The sequence below is a fragment of the Ranitomeya variabilis genome, chromosome 2 (assembly GCF_051348905.1).
Source record: "Ranitomeya variabilis isolate aRanVar5 chromosome 2, aRanVar5.hap1, whole genome shotgun sequence".
NCBI classification, from domain to species: domain Eukaryota; kingdom Metazoa; phylum Chordata; class Amphibia; order Anura; family Dendrobatidae; genus Ranitomeya; species Ranitomeya variabilis.
Genome location: NC_135233.1, coordinates 1,002,912,699 through 1,002,935,452, shown reverse-complemented (window position 1 = coordinate 1,002,935,452; position 22,754 = coordinate 1,002,912,699). Strand labels below are relative to the sequence as shown.

At 46.1% G+C, this 22,754-nt stretch overlaps 1 long non-coding RNA gene across 2 annotated transcripts in view; it reads right to left on the bottom strand.

Annotated features, from left to right (window-relative positions):
* LOC143808490 (uncharacterized) overlaps window positions 1–6,693 on the bottom strand; it is a 97,337-nt gene extending 90,644 nt beyond the window's left edge. For both annotated transcript variants that reach the window (XR_013221970.1, XR_013221969.1), the window contains exons 1-2: window positions 6,607–6,693; window positions 3,359–3,464 (exon numbers count right to left, since the gene is read on the bottom strand). This is a non-coding gene — a long non-coding RNA (uncharacterized LOC143808490). The remainder of the gene's footprint in view (window positions 1–3,358; window positions 3,465–6,606) is intronic.
* Window positions 6,694–22,754: the final 16,061 nt, after the last annotated feature.

The following is a 22,754-nucleotide window of genomic DNA, read 5'->3' as shown; positions in this document are numbered from 1 at the left end:
GGGGGGGTACTGTTGTGAATCCGCTTTTTGGGCTCCCCTGGTGGTTGCTGGTGGTACTGGTGACTTGTGTGTGTTTTGCTGTCTCAGTTCACCTGCTCCCATCAGTGTTTGGGAGTTTCCTATTTAGCCTTGCTCTCCAGTCATTTCCTTGCCGGTCATCATTGTAACCAGAGCCTTCGGTTGCATGTTCCTGCTACTAGTCTGCTGATCAGCTAAGTGGACTTTGTCCTTTTGTTTTGTATCTTTTGTCCAGTTTGAAGTTTTTGTTATCCTCTGTAGCTGGAAGCTCTTGCGGGCTGAAATTGCCACTCCTGTGTCATGAGTTGACACAGGAGTCTTAAAGTAATTTCAGGATGGTTTTTTGAAAGGGTTTTCAGTTGACCGTGAAGTCCTCTTTTGTATCCTTCTGCTATCTAGTAAGTGGACCTCTCTTTGCTAAATCTACTTTCATACTGTGTATGTCTTTTCCTCTTAACTCACCGTTATTACATGTGGGGGGCTGCTATCATCTTTTGGGGTATTTCCCTAGAGGTAAGCCAGGTCTGTTCCTTCCTCTACCAGGCGTAGTTAGTCCTCCGGCTGGCGCGTGGCATTTAGGAAGTCGTAGGTATGCTCCCTGGCTACTATTAGTTGTGTGGTAGATTTAGCTCACGGTCAGCTCGAGATTCCATCACCCAGAGCTCGTCCGTTATTTTTGTGTTCTGATGTTTCCCTGCCATTGGGAATCATGACATGCGCCCCTCAGCAGGGTCACGGACCGGGTCTAGCCACCGTGATAACCCCAGAGCAGAGACTCAGAGGCCCGGTACCGGGTACCCCTCGGCCCTGCGGCAGTGGGGGCGCTGCAATTTTGGCGCCACGAACAGGATCTACTTAAGCCTGAAGAATTGGGTCATGTGTGCCTTGGAATTGTGATTTATTGTGCTTGGACTGTGACTTATTGCAAAGACTGTGTATTGCCACTTGCCGCCAGAAGTTCCCGCCAAAACCGCCGCCATTACAGCGCTAAGGAGAGCGCAGGAGAAGAAGAAGGGCGTGGAGTGGGCGTAGACGAGCTGGAGAGCGCGAAAGACAATGGCCGCCCAGTCTAAATATTTCTGCCCCTTGAGGACGTGTCCGTCAGCAGCCGAGATCCGCCTCTGACATGTATTAATGGTTTCTTCCCAGTCCAGGAGTACTGGATTTAACCGGGGAGGAGTGCAGCGCCCCAGAGTCCTGGTCGTTGCAGTACTGTTGCTCCGCCGCTAAGGGGGGCTATGGTACGTCTGATGGCACTGAAGGAGTTCATCTGACCAGGTATCACAGACACCAATACATTTCACAGTCTGGCCTCCAGGGGGAGCTAAGGGTTCTATTTATTAGGCCACTCCTCACAATCTGGTAAAACTGGGGGTTAGGCAGGAAGTGAGAAAAGAAAGCTGACTGGGTTGGAACCAGGCAACACCTTGTGGCAGAGGGTGTTGTAGGGGAAGATTCGGAGGGGTCCCTGTCAGGGGTGGGATCCTGACAGAGGCCTAGCGAACAGAGAGAACGTTACGGGACCGCGCCTGCACGCTATAGCGGCGGTACCCCAAGAAAGGACAAGAAGCGCGGTTTATTGTGCTGAGTGAGAAACGAGATCAACGCAACAAGGAGAATACCAGTAGGAGTCGTGCTGTAAGACGAGGCAACATCCTATTGAGGCGCATAACCGGTGGCCGGGACGCCGAGGAAGTATAGAGCTCCAAGCCAAACTTCAAACCTACGGCAGGACAGTCAGTTACAGGCGGGCTGTCTCACCCAGACCCAGGAAGACACAGGGGGGTAACAACAGGAGTGGGGCGACGCTGGAGTCCCGGAAGAGCTCCGAGCCTCCCCGTCATACGGGTGCGTCCTAACCATAAGATCAGGGGGACGTAGAGGGAGAACATCAGAATCGAGTTGTGAGGGAACACGAGAAACAGACACAACAGTTGTGGGGACTATCCCGTAAGCACAGCAGGGGAGGACCACAACACCCAAGCGCAGGAAGGTAGGCACAGATTTCCACCTGCAAAGGGAACTCTGGAGGTGCCATCGGACCGGCTGGACTTGCGCAGCCCGGATAACCGTATTCCGGATTGAGGACTCAGAAGCCTTCAGTAAAGAGGTAAAGAGACTGCAACCTGGTGTCCTCGTTATTGACCGCGACCGGCACTACACCGCACCATAACATCAGCACCATACCACCACCTTTAATTGTGCGCCCCTCAGCAGGGTCACGGACCGGGTCTAGCCACCGTGACAACCCCAGAGCAGAGACTCAGAGGCCCGGTACCGGGTACCCCTCGGCCCTGCGGCAGTGGGGGCGCTGCATCTACAGCGTTGGACAGATAAATATCAAAATTAAAGGGGTTGTCCAGTCTTATCACAAATGTCAGCCATCACTGTATATGACTGCAGTCTTGAGAATGCTCACATTGCACACTATGAGGAGCAGTACGTACATACTCCCAGCCACATTCCGACTAGACATGCAAGACTGAGCATGTCTAGTTGGAATGTGGCCGGAAGTATGCTAATCACCTACTTGCTCTCAAACAACCTTTTAGTCTTGCTGCCGGCACAGGACATCATTAATTCCCAGGCTAACACTGCAGTCCCTCCACTGGCCTCTAATTGCTGTTGCAGTGAGGATATCCTGACACGGAAATGTGACTTGCTGCAGCTAGTCACTAGTTAAAGGGGTTTTCTACTACTTGGACACTAACAATAAGAGATGTTCACCTCCTGCTTCGGCGCAGTTCCAGCATTGTCCGTGCTGGGTCTCTCAGTGCTTCTGTGACATTGCTATGTCATGTAAGAGCTGCAGCCAATCAGCGGCCTCTAATTGGCTGCAACTTTCACACTGGTGAGTGCAGCAGCCCAATAATGATTGCTGATTGGCTGCAGCACTCATGTGGCATCACACAATCTCGGGGAGACATGGCGCCAAGATTGCTGGAATGCACCGCCGCATGGAGGTGAGCATCTACTATTTTATTTTTCCTTGGGGGATACAGTATATAAGAAGGGGTTGTCCAAGTAGTGGACAAGCAGTTTAAGACTGTACACCCCTATAGTGATGGATTGGCAGAGTGTGTCTTGAGAGGGACTAGGAAGTATAGACCAGCAGTGAACCCCACAATCAAGTTAATTGTAAGGGATCGCTAGGTGACCTTCTTTTCTGGAAGCCATCAAGACCATTTTTTAAAGAAGGAAGTGGATAAACTTGCCTGCAATGTGTGAATATTTTTTTGCATACACATTTCCTTTTTTAACACGGACCGCACTGTCTCTCCATACCATTGTGTGTAAAGATGTGGCCTCTGAACTGGCAGCTCTCGTATCCCCATTTTACCTCTCGGAGCAGTTTCAGACTTGCCCCCCTGCTGCTCCTTATATTGTGCGCTCTTCACAATACACCCTGCTTCTGTGACATCTCTTCTGTAACTCAGATCCTCCTCCTGGAACCAACACAATTAACATTGGCCATTAAATACTCTCAAAACATTTCGTTCCCCCTGCAATCAGGTTTTATGACATTCCTATGGCACATGACAAAATTCTTCCATGCCTCCCAGGTTTGCCATGTCACCTAGGCGATTAGGTCTAAGTCCTGTATAAAACTTATTACATTATGAAGACATTTAAAATAAGTTTCTTAGTTTCTCCAAAGCGGCTTATTCTACGGATAAAGGAAAACTTATGAAAGTTTAAAAAAAAAAAAAAAAAAAGTGATTACAATCTGCAGCCGACCTCATTTTTATTCCAGAGATGCAATGGGTTAAACCCACATAAACTCAGTGGCGCGTGTATATTGGATGGCACACATTTGACATAAGGCAGTTAAAAGCCACATGCCACCTGTTACATGGCCTCCTGGGATGGAGAATTAACCGATTGTCTTCTGCAGATGTTACAGAGAGGCCTAGGCGGCTTCATTCTAGCTCCAGTCTCACTTCAGTATAGTGATGATGATCTAATGCGCGTCACGTAATGACATCTGAAGATCTGATGGCGTCGTGGAGTGGTGGCTGGAGTGCAAGTATACGTGGGGTAGTGGTATATAAAAAAATCTAGAAAAGTGCTCCTAAAAATGCCTTCAATTGTAACATCTAAGGTAATTTTCAGTCATTTTTATAGTTGCATTTATTACGGCCACTATTAAAGCCTCAGCAGAAGCAAATTGGCGACCAATATGGCTGATATTGATACTCATATAGAATAAAGTGACAATTAGTAAGGCTGCCAATAAAGCTCCTACTGAGCTGGATAAAGACCAGTATACAACTGGAAAACTCCCTGATTAGCCGGCAGTTCTCGGAATAGAAAGTGTGTCGGCCTTGTAGAGTCCAATTGTACTATCAATATTCGAACATTTAGGGCTCTTTTCCACTTGCGAGAAAAACGGACAAGTGCAATCCGATAAAAAATCGCATTGCACTCGGACCAATGTTATTCAATAGGTGACATCTCATTTGCATTTTTTTTTCCAGCCGAAATCGGACTGAGAAAAAAATCGAAGCAAGCTGCAATTTGCTGCGAGTCTCAGACGAGACTCGCCAATGCAAGTCAATGGGTGCAAGAAAAAAAATGCATGGAATACGGACCATCTGTATTCCATCCGTTTTCTACGGATACATTACCATTCTGTGGCATAGAACACTGTAAATAGTCCAGTAAATGACTGTATAAAAATAGTTACAGAGAAAAAAACGGATTGCATACGGATGTAAAACGGATGGTGCGATTAAAAAATCGCATTGAACTCACATGACAAACGCATACCCTTTTTTTCGGTCCAGATAACGGACCGTTTTTATTCTCACAAGTGGAAAAGAGCCGTAAAGCTGCCGTCACACGTTCAGTATTTGGTCAGTATTTTACATCAGTATTTGTAAGCCGAAACCAGGAGTGGGTGATAAATACAGAAGTGGTGACATGTTTCTATTCTACTTTTCCTCTGATTGTTCCACTCCTGGTTTTGGCTTACAAATACTGAGGTAAAATACTGACTAAATACTGCTAGTGTGACGGCAGCCTAACAAGTAAGGGATTTTCTGCACAAAATTCCATTGTGGGAAATCATCCACATGTACTTCAGGTGGAAACATACCCTTGATGTACCAGCACCAATGCCAACCTGTGCCACAATACAGAGCTTGTTATCAGAAAAGACAGTCTTCATAGATTAGTACAATATATCACTGATCAGGATGGTTTATGCTTTTAGTATTGAAGGTAACCGGAATGTTGTCCATGGTTGTATTCAAGGCCAGGACCCCGTGCTGCATGAAGACAGAGCTAAGCATGGAACTGGCTAAAATATCTAGGCAGCTTAGCCTGACGTTCATATCATACATTATTGGCACTGTGCCCAGCATCCACATCAGGCAGACATGGCCGTATGCCAGAGCCCACTGGGTTTAAGTATTAGGCTGCCGTCACACTTGTAGTATTTGGTCAGTATTTTACCTCAGTATTTGTAAGCCAAAACCAGGAGTGGGTGATAAATACAGAAGTGGTGCATATGTTTCTATTATACTTTTCCTCTAATTGTTCCACTCCTGGTTTTGGCTTACAAATACTGAGGTAAAATACTGACCAAATACTGCTAGTGTGACGGCAGCCTTAAAGTCAGTCTGGGTAAATATAGCTTTATCAAGATGAGGGTGAGATTTGGGTTGGTCCTCTGTTAGCCAAATACACCTGCAACAAGTGTCGAGCAAGGGGTGGCAAGGGCCCACCAGTAACATTGACCCTGGAGGTCCACTGTTCAGCTACATGTATATATTACATTATCCTCATTCACATGGTTTCCTATGCTCCTATATAATAAACTGGGTAGTTTATTAATTGAATGATGAGATGCGGCCCTTGTCTGTACATAGTGAAATAAGTGACTCATGCCAGTGATTCGCCCGCCAGGGCCGTGGGGTTCCCGGTACCGGGTCCGGTGTTCACAGGGGAATGTCATGGTGGCGACCCGGTCTGTGGCCCTGGGCGCCCATGTAAAAGGGGAAAGTCTTTAAGGGGGTTTAGTGAATAGAGTTTATGTTCGTGACACCACCTGTGGTATTCAGTCAGTGGGGACCAACGCTGCTTTAACCCTTTTCTGACCTCGGACGGGATAGTACGTCCAAGGTCAGAACCCCCGCTTTGATGTGGGCTCCGGTGGTGAGCCCGCATCAAAGCCGGGACGTCAGCTGTTTTGTACAGCTGACATGTGCCCGCAATAGCGACGGGTAGAAACGTGACCCACCTGCCGCTATTAACTAGTTAAATGCCGCTGTCAAACGCAGACAGCGGCATTTAACCGGCGCTTCCGGCCGGGCGGCCGGAAATGAGTGCATCGCCGACCCCTGTCACATGATCGGGGGCAGTAGCGTAGCTACTGGGGGGGGCAGAGGGGGCCATCGCCCCGGGCCCTGTCACATGAAGGGGCCCACCGGGAGCCAGGGCCACTTCTGTGAGGAGGCAGCACACAGCATAGGAGCAGAGCAGTATAATGTCTGCTCCTGTCTGACAAAGACTCTGCACGCTGGCTATTAGCACAGTGGCCGGCTGCAGTCTCCCCCCTGCAGTGAATGGTTTCGCCCGTCTGACCTGATCATGAAGCTTTTCCCCGGCTGCAGCATTCTTTACTCTGTGCACGCTGGGATTGGCTCAGGCACGCTGGGTCCTAGTGCCCACCTTGCATTTCACTTCCTGGTCCTGCCTGCAGTGCAAACGTTATCAGTAAGTGCTGGGGATGGAACTTATTAGGTTTATTAAATTCAGGTATGTCACTGAGACCGTTGGGGTATTGTGGGCGCTGAAAGTGGGTGAGGGGGGACAGGGTACTGGGGGTGAATGTGAGACGATGGGGGTATTGTGGGGGCAGAAGGTGAGTGAGGGGGGACAGGGCACTGAGGGGGTGGATGTGAAATGATGGAGTTGATGGGGGTATTGAAGTGGGGGAGGGGGGACAGGTCACTGGGGGCTGAATATTATAATGTTTAGTTATGATATTATATGTACTCTATCATGTAATATTTGCTGTGTGGGGAGGCTGGAGATGGGGGGGTAGGGGGCTTTTGATGCGTACCACCTGGGCCTTTTATGAGTATTAGTATAAGGAGCCGCATACAGTAACCAAGAGCTGCATCACATTTACAGCACCACTCCAGCAGTATTTTTTATTTATTTCTGGAGCGGTGCTGAAAATCCATGTCCCCTGCCTCCTGTCTGATACTTGCCTTTTGGCGTTTTCATCTGTTTTAGGGTATTTGCACACGTATTGTGGAGGGCTGCGGATTTTTCCGCAGCGGATTTGATAAATTCGCAGGGCAAACCTCTGCGTTTTTTCCTGCGGATTTATTGCGGTTTCTATTGCGGATTGCGCTGCGGGTTTACACCTGCAGTTTTCTATTGGAGCAGGTGTAAACCCACAGCGGAATCCGCACAAAGAATTGACATGCTACGGAATGTAAACCGCTGCGCTTCCGGCGTTTTTTTCCGCAGCATGTGCACTGCGGATTTAGTTTCCCATAGGTTTACATTGTACTGTAAACGTATGGGATACCGCTGCGGATCCGCAGCGTGTGCACATACCCTAAGTCTCCGCTTGGCTCCGTCTCCTGCAGTTCGTGGCCTGTCAGCGGTTCCAGTGTTTCATGGAGCAGCGCAGAGGTCACTAATCAATGTGAGTCTGTGGGAGCCTCGTTCTGGCCTCTTCCTCACTCTCAGGCCATGTGCACATGTTGTGGATTGGCCGCTGCGGATTCACAGCAGTTTTCCATCTGGTTTACAGTGCCATGTATACCTATGGAAAACCAAATCCGCAGTGTACATGGTGCGGAAAATACCGTGCAGAAATGCTGCGTTGTATTTTCCGCAGCATGTCAATTCTTTTTGCAGATTCCGCAGCGTTTTACACCTGCTCCTGTATAGGAATCCACAGGTGGTAAAACGCAGGTGAAATCTGCACAAAAAACACAGGAGGATGAGTAAATGACCGGGGCATCCAAATCATGACAGGGAGCTGTGGGTCCATCATACTGTGTATACGGGAGCTGCCAGTCCATCATACTGTGTATACGGGAGCTGTGGGTCCATCATACTGTGTATACGGGAGCTGCAGGTCCATCATACTGTGTATACGGGAGCTGTGGGTCCATCATACTGTGTATACGGGAGCTGCAGGTCCATCATACTGTGTATAAAGGAGCTGTGGGCCCATCATACTGTGTATAAGGGAACTGCGGGCCCATCATACTGTGTATAAGGGAGCTGCGGGCCCATCATACTGTGTATACGGGAGCTGTGGGCCCATCATACTGTGTATACGGGAGCTGTGGGCCCATCATACTGTGTATAAGGGAGCTGGGGGTCCATCATACTGTGTATACGGGAGCTGTGGGCCCATCATACTGTGTATACGGGAGCTGCGGGTCCATCATACTGTGTATACGGGAGCTGCGGGCCAATCATACTGTGTATAAGGGAGCTGCGGGCCCATCATACTGTGTATACGGGAGCTGCGGGCCCATCATACTGTGTATAAGGGAGCTGTGGACCCATCATACTGTGTATAAGGGAGCTGCGGCCCAATCATACTGTGTATAAGGGAGCTGCGGGCCCATCATACTGTGTATAAGGGAGCTGTGGGTCCATCATACTGTGTATAAGAGAGCTGCGGGCCCATCATACTGTGTATAAGGAAGCTGTGGGCCCATCATACTGTATATAATGGAGCTGCGGGCCAATCATACTGTGTATAAGGGAGCTGCGAGCCCATCATACTGTGTATATGGGAGCTGCGGGCCCCATCATACTGTGTATAAGGAAGCTGTGGGCCCATCATACTGTGTATAAGGGAGCTGTGAGTCCATCATACTGTGTATACGGGAGCTGCGGGCCAATCATACTGTGTATAAGGGAGCTGCAGGCCAATCATACTGTGTATAAGGGAGCTGCGAGCCCATCATACTGTGTATAAGGGAGCTGGGGGCCCATCATACTGTGTATAAGGGAGCTGCGGGCCCATCATACTGTGTATAAGGGAGCTGTGGGCCCATCATACTGTGTATAAGGGAGCTGTGGGCCCATCATACTGTGTATAAGGGAGCTGTGGGCCAATCATACTGTGTATAAGGGAGCTGTGGGCCCATCATACTGTGTATAAGGGAGCTGCGAGCCCATCATACTGTGTATAAGGGAGCTGGGGGCCCATCATACTGTGTATAAGGGAGTGCGGGCCCATCATACTGTGTATAAGGGAGCTGCAGGCCCATCATACTGTGTATAGGGAACTGTGAAGGCATATTGTGCATATGGGAGCTGTTGGCCCATTACACTGTATATAGGGGAGCTCTGGGGGGCATTATACTTTCTATAGTGGAGTTCTGTCAGCATTATACTGTCTATAGGGGAGCATTGGGCTCATACTATCTTTAGGGGAGCAGTGGGATCATACTGTGTATAGGGGAGTTATAGAATCATCATACTGTGTATAGGGGAGCTGTGGGGGCCTTAGACTGTGTATAGGGAAGCTTTAAGCTCACCATACTGTGTATAATGGAGCAGTACATGGGGGAACTTAGGGGACATTATTATTGTGCATATGGTCCAATATGGCAGTAAAGTCAATGTTCGTTTTTGTATATAGATTTATTTTCAATAACAGTGCGGTCATATTCTGAGGTTCCCCTATATTCACAATAAGAGTGCGCAACCGTAGCTGTAATCAGGGTTAGCTGGTTAGGGGCCCACTCAGATGTTTCGCCCCCCCTAAGTTGAAACCCTAGCTACGCCTCTGATCGGGGGTCAGCGATACGTCAAGATAGTAACCATAGAGGTCCTTGAGACCTCTATGGTTACTGATGCCGGCCTGCTGTGAGCGCCACCCTGTTGTCGGCGCTCATAGCAAGCCTGCAATTCAGCTACATAGCAGCAATCTGATGATCGCTGCTATGTAGCTGAGCCGATCGAGTTGTGCCAGCTACTAGCCTCCCATGGAGGCTATTGATGCATGGCAAAAGTAAAGAAAAAAAAAGTTGAAAAAAATAAAAAAAATATAAAAGTTTAAATCACCCCCCTTTCGCCCCAATCAAAATAAAAGAATAAAAAAAATCAAACCTACACATATTTGGTATCGCCACATTCAGAATCGCCCAATCTATCAATAAAAAAAGGATTAACCTGATCGCTAAATGGCGTAGCGAGAAAAATATTCGAAATGCCAGAATTACGTTTTTTTGGTCGCTGCGACATTGCATTAAAATGCAATAACGGGTGATCAAAAGAACGTATCTGCACAAAAGTGGTATCATTAAAAACGTCAGCTCGGCACGCAAAAAGTAAGCCCTCACCCAACCACAGATCACGAAAAATGGAGACGTTACGGGTATCGGAAAATGGCGTTTTGTTTTTTGTTTTTAAGCAAAGTTTGGAATTTTTTTTCACCACTTAGGTAAAAAAGAACCTAGGCATGTTAGGTGTCTATGAACTCGTAATGATCTGGAGAATCAAAATGGCAGGTCAGGTTTTTTTTTTAGCATTTAGTGGACCTAGCAAAAAAAGCCAAACAAAAAAACAGTGTGGCATTGCACTTTTTTTGCAATTTCACAGCACTTGGAATTTTTTTCCCGTTTTCCAGTACACGACATGATGAAACCAATGATGTCGTTCAAAAGTAAAACTTGTCCCTCAAAAAATAAGCCCTCACATGGCCATATTGACGGAAAAATAAAAAAGGTATGGCTCTGGGAAGGAGGGGAGAGAAAAACGAACACTGAAAAATGGAAAATCCCAAGGTCATGAAGGGGTTAAGGGGTCCTCTGGGGTGATGTTATGGCAGCTAGATGGTATGACTTCCCACAGGTGAAGTGTATCCCCAGGGCTCCCGGTGTGTAGATGGAAGATGGTGAATGGCGCGGTAAAGAACAAGGACACAGGTTTGCAGTCTTCTTTACCTGGTTTACTGAAGACTTCAGGCAGCCACAGTCCAGGGCACCGAATCACAGGGCAGGCAGGGTCCGGCCAGCTTGGAAGTGAATCCAGAGTCCCCTTTACCAGGTGGAGTTAAAAGCCTTCCGCAAAGCGCGGTGGTGTTGTAGTCCCTTACTGCCTAAGGCCGGCCTCACACTCGGCGTAAGACAATACGCCACGTATTATACGTCCGTACTACGGCCGTAATACGGAGAAATGTTCCCAAAGTAGTGATCCGTAGTCAGGGTGTGTCAGCGTATTTTGCGCATGGCATCCTCCGTATGTAATCCGTATGGCATCCGTACTGCGAGATTTTCGCGCAGGCTTGCAAAACCGACATCTAATGGATTTATGTGCTCAAATGTTCGGGAAAACATATATATATATTCTGTATTTAGATTTCATTCAGCGCGATATCTGTGAACAGCCGGTAATTCAATTGCCGGCTTTTCATTTCTCCTGCACAAACCCGACAGGATATGAGACATGGTTTACATGCAGTAAACCATCTCATATCCCCTTTTTTTTTGCATATTCCACACTACTAATGTTAGTAGTGTGTATGTGCAAAATTTCAGCGCTGTAGCTGCTGAAATAAAGGGTTAAATTGTGGAAAAAATTGGCGTGGGCTCCCGCGCAATTTTCTCCGCCAGAGTGGTAAATCCAGTGACTGAGGGCAGATATTAATAGCCAGGAGAGGGTCCATGGTTATTGCCCCCCCCGTGGCTAAAAACATCTGCCCCCAGCCACCCCAGAAAAGGCACATCTGGAAGATGCGCCTATTCTGGCACTTGGCCACTCTCTTCCCACTCCCTGTAGCGGTGGGATATGGGGTAATGAAGGGTTAATGCCACCTTGCTATTGTAAGGTGACATTAAGCCAGATTAATAATGGAGAGGCGTCAATTATGACACCTATCCATTATTAATCCAATTGTTGGAAAGGGTTAAAAAACACACACACATGATTTAAAAGTTAACACCCTCGCTTGGAAAAATAATAAACGCACAAGATACATACCTTCTGGTGAACCGTCTCGTCCCACGAAGTAATCCATCTGAAGGGGTTAACTAATATTACAGGCAGGAGCCCTGCTAAATGCAGCTGTGCTCGTGCTTGTAATTCCCCGGCGAATGAATGAAATGTAGGTCATTGACCTACATTTCCTTCAGTCGCGGTGATGCGCCCCCTGGTGGATGTCCTCATATGACCTGGAGCGTGGGAAAAAGTTCCCAGGCTGCAGTTCATGAGAACATCCACCAGAGGGCGCCTCACCGCGACTGAATGTAAGTATAGATCACTCTGCTTTCCTTTCAGCACCCGGGGGATTACAGGCACGAGCGAGTGGTTTATCGCAGCTCGTGCCTGTAATATTAGTTAACCCCTTCAGATGGATTACTTCGTGGGACGAGACGGTTCACCAGAAGGTATGTATCTTGTGCGTTTATTATTTTGCCAAGCGAGGGTGTTCCTGATGGATTGAGAGAACAATAAATTATTACAACAACCGCTGTTTATTTCATTAAACTACTTTTAAATCATGTGTGTGTGTTTTTTAACCCTTTCCAACAATTGGATTAATAATGGATAGGTGTCATAATTGACGCCTCTCCATTATTAAACTGGCTTAATGTCACCTTCCAATAGCAAGGTGGCATTAACCCTTCATTACCCCATATCCCACCGCTACAGGGAGTGGGAAGAGAGTGGCCAAGTGCCAGAATAGGCGCATCTTCCAGATGTGCCTTTTCTGGGGTGGCTGGGGGCAGATGTTTTTAGCCACGGGGGGGCCAATAACCATGGACCCTCTCCTGGCTATTAATATCTGCCCTCAGTCACTGGCTTTACCATTCTGGCGGAGAAAATTGCGCGGGAGCCCACGCCAATTTTTTCTGCCATTTAACCCTTTATTTCAGCAGCTACAGCGCTGAAATTTTGCACATACACACTACTAACATTAGTAGTGTGGAATATGCAAAAAAAAAGGGGATATGAGATGGTTTACTGTATGTAAACCATGTCTCATATCCTGTCGGGTTTGTGCAGGAGAAATGAAAAGCCGGCAATTGAATTACCGACTTTTCACTAACAGCGCTGCGTATTTCTCGCAAGTCACACTGCAGGTCCGTGTGGAATCCGTATTTTTCTCGCCCCCATAGACTTTCATTAGCGATTTTTTTTGCGCAATACGCTGACAAACGCAGCATGCTGCGATTTTGTACGGCCGTAGAAAGCCGTATAATACTGAACCGTAATATACGGCTAATAGGAGCAGCCCCATTGAGAATAATTGTGCCGTTTATTTTGCGAGTTTTACGGACGTAATTTCTGCGCTCTTACGTCCGTAAAACTCGCTAGTGTGAGGCCGGCCTAAGGCTTCAGATAAGGTCCTCACAGTTCTTCTCTCTGTCCCCCATATAGGATAGAACATAACTCGTATGACTGGTGACTTCGGTGGTCCGGCTACCGGTTATCTGCGCTTCAGAAGGAGGCAGCCTGCTCTTAGCTGGTCTCCCCTGATGTTACTCTCCAATGCTTCGCTCTCCTTCACGCTCACTGAACAATGTTCGTCTTTCTGTATGTCTCTTTCCAGGAGCTGTAGTGCTTCAGACTATATGGCCCCTTCTGACCCTCTAGGTCGGTCTGCTCTCTTCTGTCTCCCACTTTCTGAACTGAACTCCTTTCCCTCCAGATCAGAATGCATTTATAGGGGAGTTCACCCTAAACTAGGCTTAGAGCTCCCCCTTCTGGCCTGGAGTGTGAACATGTTGTATGCATTGTGGTTACCTGATAAAAGATATCCTTCATTGCTTCCAAACGTAACATCACTCTCCCCGTGAGGAAAGCAATGCTACAGTGACGACCAGGACCCTGGGGCGCCAAACCAGGTAATACTCACTTGTCCACTTCTGTGCAGCACCCCAGGGTCCTAACGTTGCAGTAATGTCATTCTCCACTAGGGGGAGTGATGTTACGTTTGGAGACAGTAAAGGAGATCTCACTACCAAGTAACAACAACACACAACACACTTCATACTCCAGTCCACCAGGGTGAGCTATGCTCCTATTTATTAGGGCACTCTTCACAATTAGGTAAAACTGGTGGTCTGGGTAGAAAGTTAGGCAGAAGCTGACTGAGCTTTGCTCAGTACAGTTGCTATCTGAGCTCCGCTCAGGTAGTTGGACCCTGACAGGGGTGGGATCCTGTCAGAGGCCTAGACAGAAGGCCATGGAGCTGCGCCTGCCCCACGTGTGGCAGCTTCTAGAAAGAGACACTGAAAGAGAACTGTATTGTAAAGCGTGTGGAGAAGTCATAGCAAAAGGAGAGGAAACCAGAAGGAGTTCTGCCCTGCATAGGCTGCCTCCTTCTGAGGCACAGGATCCCGGTAGCCAGAACACCGAGGAAGCAACAGTCCTTTATGCCTTGCTCCAGAAACCTACAGGACAGCTAATTTCACGTTACCTGCCCGCCCTATACCCAGGAGGCACGGTGGCAACTTGTGGAGGCTGGGGCGTGCTAGAGTCCCTGTAAAAAGCCTCAGGCCACCAGTCATACACAACATCTAGAACATCTACAAAAGTTGTGAGGACCTTATCAGAAGCTCAGCAGTAAGGTACTACAACACCTAGGCGCTAGAGGAAGGCTACTGATTTCCACCTGGATAAGGGGACTGGATTTGCCTCCAAACCGGCCGGACTCTGCCCACCCTGTGATCTGGTGCTCTGGACTGTGGACGCTGAAGCCTTCAGTAAAAAGGTAAAGAGACTGCAACCTTGTGTCCTCGTTCTTCACTGCACCTCACACCATCCACCATCTTCACACTGGGGAAGACCTTTCCCCCATTTACAACGGACCTCCCGAGGGCCAACGGACCGGGTCAGCCACCGTGACATCCCCCTTGAGAACCGAAAGACCCGGTACCGAGTACCCCACTGCCCTATGGGGGTGCTCCATCTGCATAGGGGCCAACCAGGGAATTCACCTGTTACCCTGTGGGCCAGTCCAAGCCTGCCTTCAGCCACCACTGACTGAGAAGACCAAGTTTGTGTAGAGCCATGTTTTATTTGATGACACTTGCATTTTTTTTAATATAATGTGTATTATAATGGAGTGTGGTACAATACTTGGCTTCGAGGATTTGCATAGACAGTTTAGACATTTGTAATTGAAAAATATCCACCTCCCATAAGGTTTGCAGTGGAGGTGCGGTCCATGTAATATCCCCTGCACAAATCTTATGACTTTGTTTGTTAGGTTATAGGCATCTGAATGAGGCTAGATAGCAGATGACTCTGCGTATGTGTCTCTGCATGTAAGTAGATAACGCCAGTCAGGGAGGGGTGAGAACACCTATTCCAGGGGAGCTGGCGGAACCAGAGAAAAGGAATGTGTGTGCCCAGTAAAACAACACTGAATAACTAATCTATTTGTGCATATCTCACTGCAATGAATGAGAGGGAAATGCAGTAACCCAAGCATGTGCAGCAGAACACACACTGATTGAAAGGTCAGAATTCTTATGTATAGACAGACCTAGAAGCATTTTTTATTATTGTAAGTAAGTTTGTGGGCACAGACATTCAATTTTTTAAATGGAGGCTTTTGCTGCTTTGGTCTGACAGGTGGTGGTCTGACAACTGATACCCCCATCGATCCACTGATGATAGTTGAACTCTGAGGGATCAGGTGTTGGACCACAGATTTGATATTTATGACCATCAATATAAAAGTATTGCACGATTCCTTTAACCACCTGCCCCATGCTTCATTTCACTAGAAATAGGAAGTTCTGGGGTTACAGCAGCCACTTATCTGTAAAGGAGACTCCCCCTGAGAGTGACAGACAATGCTGCAGTTGAACAAATAAATTTTCTTTTGTTCCGACAACTTATTTCTGAGTGTGGATCCTATATTGCACCTGAAGTTCTACTAGAGTTGACCAAAGTGATTGCCAACTTTCACCTGTCTTGCTGTGCCATTACAGGTCTTTGGGAGGCACTACATGCCACATCCTGCTCCTCCAATAAGATGTTGTGCCAGTCAATTTGTTGCTCTGTACCTTCATGGGTCCTTGTGGCTACTATTCTTATTGTGCAGCATGATCAGTGCACAATACTCTAAGCTGCAAGAATGTTGTTCTAGAAAACTGAAATAATTCGTTGTCAGAAATGGAAACGGATATTTAAAAAACTGCTCATCTTATAGGGATTGTCCCTTTTCAGTTTTTGTAGTCCACAGGTATGCTGTGAAAACATAATAATACAATTGTCACGATTCCTCTACTCAAAGAGTGACCGTTTTGCTTTCCTATGGAAATTGGGTCATGCCGAGTTATCAGTGTTTTGATTGATAGTGCAGGACTTTCTCCAGGTTCTCTGTTCTGGAGATTGCCCAAGCTATTTAACTGAGCTGTTTGCCTCTGATCCCTGCCAGAGGAAGTTTGTGCTTCATGGAGAGTGTTTGCCTGATACTGTTGTTCTGAGTTCTGATCTTCCATTGTCTGACCCTTGGACCGTGTTCTGACTATCCCTTTGTCTTTTCCTTTTGCTTTGATCCGCAATCTCCTGGTAATTGATCCCGGAATGTGACATGACTTACTCCTTTGTCTTTTCCCTTGGTTTTCTACCTGCTCTCTTGCTATTGACACCAGAACGTCTGACTTCTCTGCCTCACATTCTGTCCATGAGTAGTAACTAGGGTCACAAAAATCACCCTTACATGCCTCATGCCTCTTCAGCGCTGCCTCACCATCACCTGCCCTAGTCTTTGTTGATACAGCTACAACAGTGGCTCAGGTGTTAGTACTGCAGCCTTGTAGTGCTAGGGTCCTGGGGTCAAATCCCACCAAAGACAACATCTGCAAGGAGTTTGTATGTTCTCACCATGTTTGTGTTGGATTCATGAGGGATCTCCAGTTTCCTTCCACATTCCAAAAAACATACTGATAGGGAATTTAGATTGTGAGCTTCAATGGGGACAGTGATAATGATGTCTATAAAGCGCTGTGGAATATGATGGCACTATACAGTATAAGTGAGGAAAATAAATAGTTAGAGCACACCTACATGTGAGCTCAGCTGCCAATCATTGTCGTCATTGGTCTTGTGTCATCTCCCTCAGAAGCACAACTACAACACGTGAACTCAGCTGCCAATCATTGACCTCATTGGTCTTGTGTAGTCTCCCTAAGGCCGGGATCACACATGCGAGAAATACGTCCGAGTCTCGCATGGTAATACCCGGCATTGCCGCCGTCTCTCTGGAGCGGAGCGTGCGGCCGCATGTATTGCTATGCCGGGTATTACTATGCGAGACTCGGACGTATTTCTCACATGTGTGATCCCGGCCTAAGAAGCACAACATCACGTGAGCTCAGCTGCCAATCATTGTCATCATTGGTCATGTGTAGTCTCCCTCATAAGCACGACTACATCACGTGAGCTCAGCTGCCAATCATTGTCCTCATTGGTCTTGTGTCATCTCCCTCAGAAGCACAACTACATTATCTGAGCTCAGCTGTCAATCATTGTCGTCATTGATCTTGTGTCATCTCCCTCAGAAGCATAACTACATCACGTGAGCTCAGCTGTCAATCATTGTCCTCATTGGTCTTGTGTCATCTCCCTCAGAAGCACAACTACATTATCTGAGCTCAGCTGTCAATCATTGTCCTCATTGATCTTGTGTCATCTCCCTCAGAAGCACAACTACATTATCTGAGCTCAGCTGTCAATCATTGTCGTCATTGATCTTGTGTCATCTCCCTCAGAAGCATAACTACATCAAGTGAGCTCAGCTGTCAATCATTGTCCTCATTGATCTTGTGTCATCTCCCTCAGAAGCACAACTACAGCATGTGAGCTCAGCTGCCAATCATTGTCCTCACTGGTCTTGTGTAGTCTACCTCAGAAGCACAACTACAGCATGTGAGCTCAGCTGCCAATCATTGTCCTCACTGGTCTTGTGTAGTCTACCTCAGAAGCACAACTACATCATGTGAGCTCAGCTGTCAATCATTGTCCTCATTGGTCTTGTGTAGTCTACCTCAGAAGCACAACTACATCATGTGAGCTCAGCTGTCAATCATTGTCCTCATTGGTCTTGTGTCATCTCCCTCAGAAGCACAACTACATCATGTGAGCTCAGCTGTCAATCATTGTCCTCATTGGTCTTGTGTCATCTCCCTCAGAAGCACAACAACATCACGTGAGCTCAGCTGCCAATCATTGTCCTCATTGGTCTTGTGTCATCTCCCTCAGAAGCACAACAACATCACGTGAGCTCAGCTGCCAATCATTGTCCTCATTGGTCTTGTGTCATCTCCCTCAGAAGCACAACAACATCACGTGAGCTCAGCTGTCAATCATTGTCGTCATTGGTCTTGTGTAGTCTCCCTCATAAGCACAACCACATCATGTGAGCTCAGCTGCCAGTCATTGTCATCATTAGTCTTGTGTAGTCTACCTCAGAAGCACAACTACAGCATGTGAGCTCAGCTGCCAATCATTGTCCTCACTGTGCTTGTGAAGTATGCCTCGACATCACTGCTGAGCCCAGTGATTGTCTGCAGTGGCTATGATCTGCAGATATGATGACAACACTGTACCCATGTCAACAAACACCAATAACAGCAGTGGAGAGGCAGCATTGGAGTGGCAGAGGGGTCAATAAAGGTACAAATAGACATTAGATTTTAGTTGATGAAAATGAATGTTAGCAAATAAAATCATTATTCGTCTGGTAAAACTTGAGAATGAACTATTACTTTAGCCAATTGAATAAAGACTGTTGGTGAGTAAAAATAAGTAAAATGTGTGTGATTCTTTCTGCTGATAGTCAGATGGCAACCAATCTTTTGTTGAGTTACTGTCCATGAACAATCTTACATGTGTTAGTTGCCTTGCGTCATTGAACATGTGTGGCCAGGTTGAACTACAGTAAATGCCAATATGTGTAAATCTGTGTAGATGTAATGATCATCGACAACTTTTATCTAATGTACTGTATATATGGCCACCTTCTTGCAGGCTCCAACTACTGCCTGAGTAGCAACTTGCTCACCATGTATGCTGTGGAGCGGTGTCAGTCTAGGTCGGAGCAGGGGCAACGGTTACAGTGTGCTCACTATGTAGAGAATGCTGATTGTTCTACTCTAGTTCCAACAACTTGGCTGGAATAATGCCGCATCCAGGCGACTATAATTTTATTTTCTCCCTGCAGCCAAGCTTCCAGTTAAGGGGCAAGGTAATCGTGAACGAGTATAGTTATAAATCATTGTTTCACGATTATCTTGCAGTGTAAACAGGCTGCCAATCACCCAATGGTCAAGCTTTTTTCTGGTTCATTGGGTGAAATAATCTTTGTGCAGAATAAAAGATCATCGTACTCCCAAGAACAATGGCAGCCAATGTGGAGTGAGCGATCTAGTATAGATTGCTCAGTACGCATCGTAATAACAATAATAATAATCTTTATTTATATAGTTTACTTTGGTATGCCTGTGTAAGAAGATAGGCAAACAAAAGCTGATTGGTAATAGTTTACCAATCAGGGGTTGCATTATGCCACTGGTCATTATGTGTAAACGGACCTTTAGATACCCGCATATGTTTAACACTGTATTTACCTACAGATTACCACTATGTCTGCAGATAAATAACTTTTTTTATGCCAGGTTCCCTTTATTTCTTAATAAAAGTTAAATTAAATGTAATGGTTATAGATATGATGGTAAAAGGTCACCTAAAAAAACAGCTCTACTAGCAAATAAAAAGACAACTATGTAGCAAAATTCAGATAAAAATGTAAAAAAGTTATGGCTATGAATGTGGCAAGGTGAAAATAAAAAAAACCTTCTGGCCATAAGATCAAGGACAGCACAAAACATTGTCATTAGTTAAAGTATTTAATAAAGCACTGTCACCTCTTTCCATTTTTTGGGGTATAGTCACGCTTTGTTTCCTAATTCTTTGGCAAAAATGTACATACACACAAAGACAAAATTGTTGGTACTCTTTGTTAAAGTAAGAAAAACAAACAATGGTCACTGAAATAACTTGAAACTGACTAAAGTAATTTTCAATTCAAATTTACTGAATATCAACTAATGCAAATCAGACATTGCTTCTGAATTTTGGTTTAAACAGAAACATAAAAAAAACTGATGAAAATTGTCTGGCCAAAAACGATAGTACACTTAACTTAATATTTTGTAGCACAACCTTTTGGGACAATAACTGCAAACAAATGATTTCTGTAATTTGCGACGAGACATCTGCACCTGCCTACAGGTATTTGGCCAGATTGCTTGTGAGCAAACTGCTCCAGCTGTCTCAGGTGTGACGGTGCCGGAGACGGTCTCCAAACTGCAGGTTTCAGAACATCCCACAGATGTTAAATAGGATTTAGATCAGGGCCAATAGAAGCCACTTCAGCATAGTCCAATGTTTTGTTTTTAGAAATTCTTGGATGTTCATAGCTGTGTGTTCTAGGTCATTATCCTGTTGGAAGACACATGACCTGCGACTCAGAGTAAGTTTTTTGACATAGGGCATCACATTTACATTAAGAATTCTTTGATAGTCTTTGTACCCTGCACAGGTTTAAGACACCATGTACCTGACGTAGCAAAGCAGCCCCAAACCATAACCGAGCCTTCTCCAAGTTTAAAACTAGTGTGAGGCAGTGACCCCTGTTACAGCTAGGGGGCGCTGTATGTGCTCTGCAGAATGTGCATGGAAGCGTAGTGAGGCCATGAGGGCGTACTACAGACACAGGTGTGGCTGTAACTAGAATGATGAAGCAGTGACTGATTAAAAAGCCCTGTAGTAGTGGGGGAGGTGTGTCAGTGTGTTCTTGGAAGCAGACAGGGCAGTTGTCTGCAGAGCTCTCTGTGTGGAGCAACACAGAGGCTAAAGGAACCAGAGAGACTGACACCCTGCGTCTTGGGCTGTCTTATGTGTACCCGGCTGCACTCCAGAGGATAAAGAGTGCAGTACGCTGAGTGAGTACAGAGACTTGTTACCAGCGGGCGGTCACCCAGGGAAACTGGACAGAAGGAAGTTCGGCCTGTGTATTGACTGCATCATATAGCCATGCATTATTAATGGACTGTATGAAGAAGCCGTATACTCTATTGACTGTGTGAAGTAACACAATAAAAGAACTTTTGTTTGAACTTGTTTGGGTCAATGCCGTTTCAATGTGTATGGTCATACCGCTGCATCACACTAGGTACAGTTTTATTTTTTGGATGCTTCACTTTGTGTCTGTGAAGATAGAGATGATGTGACTTGCAGAAAAACTCCAGTTTTGTCTCATCTGTCCAAAGGACCTTCTCCCAAAATGTTTGTGGCTTGTCAATATGCATTTTAGAAAATTCCAGTCTCGCGCTTTTTTTTTTTTTTTTTTTTAACCTAAAGTTTTATTTATTTACAAATTGTGTCGAGCATTACATCTTATTGACATTAAATTCTTAATAATTAACACAACGGTCTCGCTTTTTAATGATTTCAACAGTGATTTCCTCCTTGGTCGTCTTTCACGAAGTTTGCTTTGGCCTAAACAGCGACCAATGATGCAATCTGACAGTAAAGTACCATTACCATGGACTTCACTTTTAATCTCTTTAGAAATTGTTCTGTCTATTTGTCAAAAATGTTTCTCTTGTGGCCACCATCTAGTGAGGTTAGCTACAGTCCCATCGACCTTAAACTTCTGAATAATATGTGCAACGGTAGTAACATGAACATCAAGCTATTTAGAGATGGTCTTGTAGCTTTTACCTTTAACCCCTTTCTGGCATTGGACGTACCATTCCGTCCATGTGACCTGGGACTTAATTCCCATGGACGGAATAGTACGTCACGTGCGATCAGCCGTGCTCACGGGGGCGCGCCGCCAATCGCGGCCGGGTGTCAGCTGATTCTCACAGCTGACACCTGGCCAGGAGCGGTCACTGACTGCTCCCGGCACTTTAACCCCTGGAACACTGCGATCAAACAAGATCACAGCGTTTCGGTGGCATAGAGAAGCATCGCGCAGGGAGGGGGTTCCCTGCGTGCTTCCCTGAGACCCTCAGAACAACACGATGTGATCAAGTTGCTCCGAGGGCCTCCTCCCTGCAAGCCCCCAGATCCAAGATGGCCACGGGGTCCTTCCGGGTCCTGCAGGGAGGTGGCTTGACAGTGCCTGCTGAGAGCAGGATCCGGCAAGCCTCTGTCACTGCCTGTCAGATCGCTGATCTGACACAGTGCTATGCAAAGTGTCAGATCGCTGATCTGACACTATATAGTGATGTCCCACCCTGGGACAAAGTAAAAAAGTACTTTAACATGTATAAAAATAATTTTTCAAAATTCCTAAATATAGAAAAAAAAAAGATTTTTTCAATAAATACATTTCTTTATGTAAAAAAAAAAAATTAAAAGTACACATATTTAGTATCGCCACATCCATAACGACCTGACCTATAAAACTGTCCCACGAGTTAACCCCTTTAGTGAACACCGTAAAAAAATAAATAAAAAACGAGGCAAAAAACAACGCTTTATCATACCGCAGAACAAAAAGTGGAATAACTCGCGATCAAAAAGACAGATATAAATAAAAATGGTACTGCTGAAAACGTCATCTTGTCCCGCCAAAAATGAGCTGCCATACAGCATCATCAGAAAAAAAATTAAAAAGTTATAGCTCTCTGAATAAAGTGATGCAAAAACAATTATTTTTTATATAAAAGTTTTTATTGTATAAAAGCGCCAAAACGAACGGTATAAATGCC